Genomic DNA, 11,535 nt, shown 5'->3' on the forward strand with positions numbered 1-11,535 from the left:
TCCCTTTCCATCCCAGGAGTGACATGAAAGAGTTGGATGCTTATCTCTTCATTTTGATATTCTTAATTTAGTTTTTATGTTTCCAAATTAAGAACCACTGACTAATGTAACATAAATAAATTGAGGAAAAGAATTTTCATTACTAAAGCAATTAACAAAACTTTATTCTCGTATTACAATTATTTTCATTGATTTTAATTTTCATTGAACTATATTGGATACTGAGCACACTAAGTCTGTTTCCAAGACCTGTCCATTCCTCAAATCTCACCACAACCCTGAGTCATCTTTCTTCTACAAAACGTTGCCTACAATTCATAAATAGCTCTATATGTATTATCGAGGATCAACATATGGCAGAAAACATAAGATTTTTTTTTCTGGGACTAGATACATTTGGCATCAATATTATTGTCTCAAGTTATACACAATCTCCTGCAATGTGACTTTCTTCACCTTTTTAGCTGAAAATAGTTCCCATGTTGTAGATACCACATCTTTCTCATCCCCTCTTCCTTCTCTTGTTGGACATCAACATCTAGCCCAAACACAGATATTGCTGACAATGCTACAGACTACACTGATGTGCAAATCACTAATTCATTCAATTACAAAAGTATGCATGGGATATGTAATTTTCATGGTTTTCTTATTTAAAGAAACTCCATAAGAGGGCTGTAGAGATTGCTCAGCAGTTAAGAGCACTGACTGCTCTTCCAGAGGTCCTGAGTTCATTTCCAGCAACTATATGGTGGCTCACAACCATCTATAATTGGATCTGATTCCCTCTTCTGGTGTGTCTGAAGACAGCTACAGTATACTCATATAAATAAAATAACTCTTTTTAAAAAAAACTCCATATGAAGTGCAGACAGGGAAGAGTACTTCACCACTTTATAAAAGTGGTACATGGGAGTCCCCTACTTTCAGTTAAAGCTCCACTTCTCATATTCTCTAGCATCTAGAAATGTCATGTACTACCAGGGTCTGAAATGAGTAAAGGCTGGGATGGAAAATCAAAGTTTCAGGACTCTCCATGGCTCCTTTGACTCTGGACTGTTATGTCCACTGCCATAGACCTAGGCATTACTGCACAGATCTGTTCAATTACGTCTTAAAGTCTCCATTCATCCAAGGTATCTGCTGCTAAACTATGTCAGAGGCATGGCCATTGTATTATGGAGTAGAAACGCTAGGCTACAGTACTGTATGCCTATGCTCCAATTCTCACCATCCTTGGCACTCTGGATTGCATGACCATCCCTGAGTCTTACAAGGACTGATTTGTGCATTGTTCATTTCTGGGTAATAGGCTGCCCTCTCACCACAACAACAGCCACTGAGTCTTAGCAGCCTGAACAATTGTAACTCTCTCCGTCAGCAAAGAACACCACTGGAAGGACGTGTCCACCCAATAGGCAGACTGAAGCAGTTATAGTACCACTAACATCTGCACTATTATGGGCATAAACACAAGTGTTTAGAAGGGAATTGAGAGGCCCATTCCTTTTGTTCCATGCAGCTTGTTCTATGACATCCAAGTCTGTGGTATCCATTCTCCAACAGGACTGCCTTTTCTGGCCTCAGTGGGAGAGGATTCACCTAATTTGGCAGAGACAAGACACGGTTTCTCTGTGTATCCCTGGCTGTCCTGGAACTCACTCTGTAAACCAGGCTAGCCTCAAACTCTTTAATCTGCCTGCCTCTGCCTCGCTAGTACTTGGATTAAAGGCATGCACAACCACTGCCCAGAACATAGCTTAAACATAAACACCAGGATAATATAGAATAATCTATTAAACATACAAAGACACCCAGAGCTAACCTACATGAGTATACAGAGCACAGATAACCTCTGTGGTTGAAGAAAGGAGAAGAACTTTCCTTGTAGACACAAACTACAGAAATCAATACTCTCTGAGTCAGGAATTCAGAAGATGACATGAAAATAACCTCTCAGCTGAGGAGAGAGATGAATACCCCTATGAGGACATACAAAGGATTTAACAATAATGCAAAAGTAAAGAAACAGGGGCTGGAGAGAAGGCTCAGCGGTTAAGAGCACTGACTGCTCTTCCGAAGGTCCTGAGTTCAAATACCAGCAACCACATGGTGGCTCACAACCATCCGTAATCAGATCTGAGGCCCTCTTCTGGAGTGTCTGAAGACAGCTACAGTGTACTTACATATAACAATTAAAAAAATTAAAGAACCAAATAACTGCTAGGTGTCTGACAAACACCACAACACTGACAATAATTGATGCCCACCCATCAGTCTGCCCAGAATATTAATCAAACACTGCAACATTGACAACAATTGATACCCATGCACCAGAATACCAGTGGCCTCAACTCTCTATGAAATCCCATGAGGACATGCCTACCAGAAATCCATGTTTTCGGCCTGATCCCGCAGATCCAATGCCACGGGCTCATCCACAGCTGTGCAGAAAAACATCATTGGTAACCTTCCCTAGCCCCACTGCTCCCACCCCCTGTAGAGCACACTGATTTTCTAACCTGCCCCCCAAGTTGTTACTTTGTCCCAGACCCCAACACCAGTAGACACCCCATGCTAACTCAAAAGCTGGTCCTCACTACTTCACAACTATGCTGAAGGCAGACCCTCACCTCTCCTACTGCTCCTAGGATCCCCTTCATCTCCATCTAAGTAGAAGAAAACCTGATAAGAGTGCTCTCCCATTTTTCTCTGACCTAGCCTTGAGGGACACAAAGACTTCCTCCAACCTTCTTTCCCGGATTATCTCAGTATCCCAGCATCCAAAGATAGCATGCATTCCCTATGCACACACAGGCTGAGCAGGCCTGGAAAACAGGCAACACACTCTCCAAAACTTCAGATAGGAAACAGAAACCAATAAAGAAAAGCACATATCCAACAAAGGAAAGACCAGGAATTAGTGCCAAGACCTAATATCATCCCAGACACAGATACCTACCAATCAGAGTAAACCCAGTGTTTAATAGCCAGGGTGATATGTCCACTAGAGCTGAACTACCATACCACAGCAGGCACTGAATATTCTAACATACCTAAAACACACAGGCAGCTTTAAAACCAAATAAATGAAGATGACAGAGGTACTCAAATAAGTCCCTTAATAAAACCCACGGAAACTAATATCCAATATATACAAAGAACTCAAGAAGCTGGACTCCAGAAAAGTAAACAACCCCATTAAAAAAAAGGGTACAGAGCTAAACAAAGAATTCTAACCTGAGGAAAACCGAATGGCTGAGAAACACCTTAAAAAATGTTCAGCATCCTTAATTATCAGGGAAATGCAAATCAAAACAACCCTGAGATTCGACCTCACACCAGTCAGAATGACTAAGATCAAAAATTCAGGTGACAGCAGAAGCTGGTCAGGATGTGGTGAAAGAAGAACACTATTCCATTGCTGGTGGGATTGCAAGCTGGTACAACCACTCTGGAAATCAGTTTGGTGGTTTCTCAGAAAACTGGACATAGTAATACCAGAGAACCCAGCAATACCTCTCCTAGGCATATACCCAGAAGAAGTTCCAACTTGTAATAAGGACACATGCTCCACTATGTTCTTAGTAGCATTATTTATAATAGCCAGAGGCTATTTTCACAATTGATTACTACTCAGACATTAAAAACAATGAATTTATGAAATTCATAAGGCAAATGGATGGATCAGGAGGATATCATGCTGAATGAGGTAACCCAATCACAAAAGAATTCACAGTGTATGCACTCAGTGATAAGTGGATATTAGCCCAGAAACTTGGAATACCCAAGATATAATTTGCAAAACATATGAAACACAAGAAGAAGGAAGACCAAAGTGTGGATACTTTGTTCCTCCTTAGAATGGGGAACAAAATACACATGGAGGGAGTTACAGAGACAAAGTTTGGAGCTGAGAATGAAGGAAGGTCCATCCAGAGACTGCCCCACCCAGGGATCCACCCCATAAACAACCACTGAACCCAGTCACTAGGCAGATGCCAACAAGAGCCTGCTGACAGGAATCTTATATAGCTGTCTCCTGCAAGGCTCTGCCAGTGCCCGGCAAATACAGAAGTGGATGCTCACAGTCATCCATTGGATGCAGCATAAGGTCCCCAGTGAAGGAGCCAGAAAAATACTCAGGGAGTTGAAGGGGACTGATGCCCCATAGGAAGAACATCAATATGAACTAACCAGTACCCCCAGAGCTCCTTGGAACTATACCACCAATCATAGAAAACACATGATGGAACTTGTGGCTCTAGCTGCATATGTAGCAGTGGATGGCCTAGTTGGTCATCAGTGGGAGGAGAGGCCCTTGGTCCTACGAAGGTTCTATGCCCCAGTATAAGGGAATGCCAGGACCAGGAATGGGAGTGGGTGGGTTGGGGAGCAGAAGGAGGGGGAGGGGATAGGGCATTTTCAGAGAGAAAACTAGAAAAGGGGATAACATTTACAATGTAAATAAAGAAAATATCTAATAAAAAAATAAAACCCAGGAAAAATAACAAACAAAACTTGGAATAAATCCCCGAAATCACAAACAAATACTGGAAGGTGGCAAATAAAACTGCTCAAGTCCTAACACAGGAAAGAGAACAAATGAAGAACAGGCAACCTGACTGTCTAACCAGCCTCCATCAGGACTGCTGAGCAAGGAACCTCTTAGGCCTTAGCTTCCATCTAGGCCCTGTGCTGGCTCATTTTCTCTGTCAACTTGACACAGGCTGGAGTTATCACAGTGAAGTGAAGATTTCTTGAGGAAATGCCTCCATGAGATCCAGCTGTAAGTCATTTTCTCAATTAGTGATCAAAGGTGGGAGGGCCAATTGTAGGCGGTGCCATCCCTGAGCTGGTAGTCCTGGGTTCTTTAAGAAAGCAGGCTGAGCAAGCCAGTAAATAACTTCCCTCCATGGCCTTTGCATCAGATTCTGTTTCCTGACCTGCTTGAGTTTCAGTCCTGACTTCCTTTGGTGATGAACAGCAATGTGAAAGTATAAGCTGAATAAACCCTTTCCTCCCCAACTTGCTTCTTGGTCATGATGTTTGTGCAGGAATAGAAACCTTAACTAAGGGGCTGGAGAGATAGCTCAGCAGTTAAAAGCTCTGACTGTTCTGAAGGTCCTGAGTTCAAATCCCAGCAATCACATGGTGGCTCACAACCATCCGTAACAAGATCTAGCGCCCTCTTTTGGAGTGTCTAAAGACAGCTACAGTGTACTTAAATATAATAAGTAAATAAATTTACAAAAATAAAGAAACTTTAACTAAGACAGGCCTCAATATTTTACCTAGGCCTTAACACTAGTTAAGACTACCAGATCTCTTATCAAAAAGAGACAGCTTTGCCTTTCTAGCAGGCTTCATGATAAAAGATACACAAGTTTCAGCGGTAAGTTTTTGAAGATAAATTTTTTCTACTCGCCTTACCAAATAAATCAGTTTTCAATGTCTGTTCTCCAATGATCAACCACCCATGTCCCATTGTAAATAATTAAATAAAAAAGATAGAAACTTCAGGCAAGGTCTGAGGATATAAGCTCAAGTTGTGGATATATAAAATAAATTATTTGAGAGTCTAGAAGGATGTTTTGAGATCGGTAATCATAAGATATAAAGCTTGGCGGACATACACATTTGGATGATGATAAAAAATTATTTAAGATAAAAATGCTTCAGATTTCCCCCCTCAATATGCTACAGTTATATTAAAACTGCAAGAGTTCAGATTATTAACAGTAATCAATGTAATTCTTACAAATTAGCCTAACTCTAATAAAACATACCACTATACAATCCACTTTCCTAATCACAAGTTCAAAATTTGAGTTTCCTTTGGTTGTCTTGTAACTATAGACTTAAGGTATTCTCATGCTAAATCTATATAATCAACTCTCATATTCACAAATTCAAATATTTGAGTTTCTTTTAATTGTCCTTTAAATATAAACATAAAAATGTTTCTCATTATACTACAATTATGTACATTATGTAATTCAGTCTTCTGGATAGAAAAAAAGCCCCTCTTGCCCCTTCTGCTCTACAAAAGGGTTTGTGTCTTCCCTAAACTCACCTTAAAGACTTCATGCTGTTAAAAAAATTTATCTCTTTTGTAAACTTAAAAAGATTCTTATAAGCTCCAGAAAACCCACTCAAATCTACCTCATGGACCAAATAGATTCCACAGAATAACTATCCATGTCACCAATTTGCTGCCTATTCCAGAGGGTGGGATTCCTCCCCCTGTCCCCTGGTTTGGGGACTCCCCTCCCCACAACCACAAAGTCCTTAAGGGTTTCAAATGTACACCAGAAATTTATTTACTCCAAAGTCTACTTAACTGCCTCTAATGTCTCTCTCTGTGTGTGCGTGTGTGTGTGTGTGTGTGTGTGTGTGTGTGTGTATTTGTGTGTGTGTGTGTGTGTGTTTGAGCCTCTTGCCAAGTCCAGGTGTTTACTCAAACCTATATCCAGTATATCCAGTCTACACTCACAGATGTGTCTACTGGACCAGCACTTTCCTACCAGCAGACGGTTCCACAGACCCAGGACAGCAATGAAAGAGCCAGCTCTCCCAGAACTTGACCAGCATCCCCATCCCTATCTTCTTAGGTTCCTCAAAGACAAAACCATCTCCCCAAAGTCAGCAGGAAGGAGCTTAAAGAAGAGAAGACGTCATTCCTGCCTCACCAGCACCTCTTCATCCTTACTCTCTCAAACTGTTGTAAGCCACTATGCTGGGAGGGCACTCTTCTTCACAGAAGGAGGCTGAAGTAGCCCCAGGTGCATGGTGGCTTGAATGGAAGGTTGGTCTCATCCTGCCAATCAGGGCTTAGGACACCATCAACACAGCCAAACTCTAAATTGTGCTTTCAGTTCTCTCTCACTTCCCAGCGTTATAAACCAGCATGGAAGCTGCACAGGGAAATCTGAGACCCACATCCAGCAGCTACTTCTCTGAGACTGGATTTCTCAGAAAGGGGAGTGCAAGTGTGAACTGAGTGAGGGCCCATGCAGCCTACAGAGAGGGCCCTGGAAAACCCTCCAGGGTCTAGGATCCCTCCCAATTCAAACAGGCTCAAATTTGTGTGACACCCCCTACACACACACACACACACACACACACACACACAACCAAGCTTTACTCAAGGGGGTCAGCTCACAGCAAGACAGTTCAGCTAACTTAAGGAACCTACTGACAACCTGCTATAGTGGTTCACACCTTTAATCTCAGCACTTAAGAGAAGGCACGTGGATCTCTTTGAGTATAAGAGAAGTCTGGTCTACATGACTTTCAGCACAGTCAGACCTAGAGTGAGACCCTGTCCTTGAAAAGAGAATGTATTGAAATTCTACTGTATACAACATGGAGTCAAAATGTCCTTCAAGAGTGACTTTCACAGGTTGAAAGACTAGGGAATCGCACTTAAAAAACTGATGTTGGCTACACGAAACGTGTCATAGTTTCTATTGATACTCAAAATATTATAGTACAGTGCCACCTCTTGAGTAGGAGGATGAATTCGATCAGATGTGAAATTTCTATTGCCTATGTGCTTATTTATTCAATATGGGAAAGGGTTTGCCCAGCAGAAATGCCCAACATTGAACTCTGGGAGAGCTCAGTAGTACAGCTGTTCCCTCGCAAGTAGTAAATCTGGGTTCTAACCTCAGCATTGTGTGGCATAACAAAATAAAGAGAGAGAAGTAAGGTCCAATGTTAGTCTTTTGATTCCCTTGTGCCTTCAGGAGACACTATTAAGTGGAACAATGTGGCCATCAAAATGGATCTGTGAGTAAAGGAGCTTGCTCTCAAGTCTGACAACGTGAGTTCAATATTCAAAACTCACATAATGGAAGGAACGAAGTAACTACAGTAGTTATGAGCCACTATATGGTTGCTGGGGTCTGAAGTTGTCTGGGGTCAGTAAGTTGTCTTCTGACCTCCACATACGTGGCATGGTGAACACACACACGCATACACACAAACACAACAAATAACCAACCAACCTGAGAAATGCTGGCACCACGGTGTCCATGTTCTGCTCTATCCGAGACCTCCAGCTCCACTTGCCAGGCCTCTCTACTGAGGCCAGGTTTGCATCAAGTGCAAAGCAGCTCCAGGAAGTTCATACTCTTGAGCCTTGTACTTTTAAGGATATTAGGAAAGCAGGGTATCTTCTGTCAAGCAGTGCTGTCTCCAAGTACTCCAAGCCAACCTATGGAGCAAGCACAGAATACCCAGTAACCCAGAGTCTAAATTATCTTGAAAAACCTTTATATTTCAGATCAATTTCCAGCTTTAAGTTTTCAGATTAAGATTATCCTGTCATCAAATTCATGCCTAAGTATCCTCAAAGTACAGGAAATGCCAAAGTATGAAACACTTCTGATCCAAAATATTTTGGATATGCAATACTCACCTGTTGTTATTCTCAAGCTGTTACACACAAGGCTTTCTTGAGTGAAAGCACAAAAATGCCTGTCTCTCTCACATACATACAACCATTTAAAAGAAACAGAATGCAGAATGGGGCATGCTGGTGATGATCTGTCGCCTGTCACTGGGCAGGCTGAGTCACATGTATGCATGTGTGTATACATATTTCATACAAAAAATGAAATAATGAAGTAATGAAATGTTGAAGATTATAATTCTGATGATTAACAATGCATTCTGGTTATTATTGCATGCTTGGAGATAATTTCAAACATGTGTATGTGTATGTGTACGTGTATGTGTATGTATATGTATAGCAGTGACAAGGAATCCAGTAGAAATGTTTTCCTTAGGCAAAAATGAAGGAAGAGGGCTACAGAAAGTTACTCCCACCATCACCAGGAGACATTACATGAATGGATCTCATTCATAACTGGAACACATGGTTTGAGTCTACAATGTTTCCTAGAGGCTCATGTATAGTGCACTTGTTCCCTTGTTAGTGGTGCTATTTAGCAAGGCTTGTGGACACTGTATAAAGAACAGCTTTCCTGATAAAAGTGGATAATTAGGAGTGGCCTTTAAGGTTCCAGATTTGATTCCAGCCATTCTGGTTTTCCTGGTCAGTCATGACATGAGCGATCACTCTCACATACAACACTGCCATCCAGTGAGCAACTCCCCCATGCCTGCTGTGCTATGATACACTGCAGATCTCTGAAAATGTGTCAAAATAAACCTTTGCTCTATTTTTTTCTGCCAGATGTTGAGTCACAGGAGCAAGAAAAAAAACTAAGGGGCTGGCAAGATGTTTCAGTGGGCTTTCTGGCTACATTTGTGTCAACTTGAGACAGGCTAAAAGCCTTCTGAGATCAGGGAAACTCAACTGAGAGAATGCCTCAATGAGATTGGGCTGAAGGCAAATCTGCAAGGTATTTTCTTAATTAGTGATTGATGTGGTGGCCCAGTCCATTGTAGGTGGTGCCACTCCTGAGTTGATGGACCTAGGGTCTATAAGAAAACAGGCTGAGTTTGGCTGGTGACATGGCTCCACGGTTAAGAGGACTTCCACAGGTCCTAGGTTCAGACCCCAGCACCCATATAGTGGCTCATAACTATCTGTAATGGGATATGATTCCTTCTTCTCATGTGCATTAAGGAAGAACACTCACACACATAAAATATATAAATAAAACTTTAAAAAGAAAACAGGATGAAAAAAGCAATGGGCTCTTTATCCAGTACTACCTCCAGATTCTTTTCCAGTTTGAGTCCCTGCCTTGGTTTCCCTCAGAGGACTGTGACTCAGGATATGTGAGAGTGATACTTTTCTCCCCAGGTTGCTTTTGGCTGTGGTGCTTCATCACAGTATAGAAACCCTAACTAAAGCAGTGTGCAAATGTGCTTGCTGGCAGCCCTAATGACAAAAGCTCAGTTTAAAGGGCATACATTCTGAAGAGAGAGCATCAACTGCTACAGCTATCCTTAGACCTTCACACATGTGCTGTGACACACACAGGCCTACAGACTCCCATAATAACTAGAAAAGCAATAAACTAATCCAAGTTATCTGTTACTCTGCCGTACTTGCACACAGGCACCTGGCATTACTGTCTCCTGAGAGGCTTCATTCAGCAGCTGACAGAAACAGATGCAGAGACCACAGCCAAACATCAGGCAGAGTTCAGGGAGTCTTGTGTAAGTCAGAGGTAGGACTGAGCAAGCTGGAGATGTCAAGTATACCACAAGAACACCAACCTGGATTCATCAGGACTAACAGAGACTGAACCATCAACCAAAGAGTATATGCAGGCTGCACCTAGCCCCACCCCTACACATTTGTAGCAAATGTGAGCTTGGACTTCATGTGGGTTCCCTAACAATTGGAACAGGGCTGTCTCTGAGCCTGCTGCCTGTCATTACATCCCTTCCCTCTAGCTAGACTGCCTGATCAGACCTCGATGAGAAGGATCTATTTAGCACTGCTTGGACCTGATGTTCCAGAGCAGGCTGATATCCCAGGGAGGCTTTGCCTTATCTGAGAAGAAGAGGAGGTTATAATGATGGGATGGATTTGTGAGGGTGGGGCTCAGAAGAGAGGAGACAGAGGGCCTGAGACCAAGATGTAAAGTAAATAAATAAATAAATAAATAAATAAATAAATAAATAAATGATTGAAAAATAGAGGTCCTGGGGGCTGAGGAGATGGTTCAAGTGCCAAGTGAACTTGTTTTTCCAGAGGATCCAGTCCCTACACTGGGTGGTACTCAACCACCTGTAACTTCAGTTCCAACTGAGTTCTCTTTGGATCTCTATGGATACATGTACACACACATGTGAGCTCAAACACACACACACAGACACACACTCAAAGAAAACCATTTCTGAGACTGGAAAGACTTGGAGTTTAAGAATGCTGTTTAGTCTTCCACAGGACCCAGGTTTTATTTCCCAGAACTCACATGGAAGTCCACATTTGTGTCACTCAGCTCCAGAGATTCTGACTCCTTATAAAAATATACATGCAGGCAAAACACCAAAGCACATAAAATAAAATTTAAAATATGTAGATTCTGGGGACTCTTATGCTAGGTAACTCTCCTAAGAGATACCTAGGAATGAAAAATTTGAAACCTGTCTTTTGACTGTCTTTTCAGACAGGGTCTTGATGTGGATGCTAAGAGGGCCTCAAACTGTCATCCTGTACAAGCCTCATGAGTTCTGGATTATAGGTGTGCACACTATCACCCTCATGATAAATTTATCAGATAAATCAGTGCATACTTCATTTGCTCAGTCTATCTCTGTCAAATATTGTTCCTAATACTTTGCTCTCATAAACAAGAATCACAAAAATTCTAATAGGTATCTTTCTTCATACACTGATTTTTGGGAATGACAAAGCGAGCCTGTATCCTTGTTAAACAGCAAAGATTTTAGCAAACAGGCAACTGTGGTGTCACTATTGCTCTAAGGAACCCACCTAAGAATCACAGAGAACACTGACAGATACCCAAAGCTAAGCTAGATATTTTAAAAGGGTCCATTAAGAGACTCTAATAACTGGGCTAGAGAAAAGGCTGGCCTTTGTGT

General features: G+C 41.8%; 1 long non-coding RNA gene across 1 annotated transcript in view; it reads right to left on the reverse strand.

Moving 5' to 3' along the window:
• The window catches only part of LOC147003320 (uncharacterized), a 122,839-nt gene that overhangs the window by 26,568 nt on the left and 84,736 nt on the right, over positions 1–11,535 (reverse strand). Inside the window, exon 4 of the long non-coding RNA XR_015047754.1 lies at positions 8,013–8,221. This is a non-coding gene — a long non-coding RNA (uncharacterized LOC147003320). The remainder of the gene's footprint in view (positions 1–8,012; positions 8,222–11,535) is intronic.

The sequence above is a fragment of the Mus caroli genome, unplaced genomic scaffold (genome assembly GCF_978045245.1).
Source record: "Mus caroli unplaced genomic scaffold, Mus_caroli_1 scaffold_8, whole genome shotgun sequence".
Classification (NCBI taxonomy): Eukaryota; Metazoa; Chordata; class Mammalia; order Rodentia; family Muridae; genus Mus; species Mus caroli.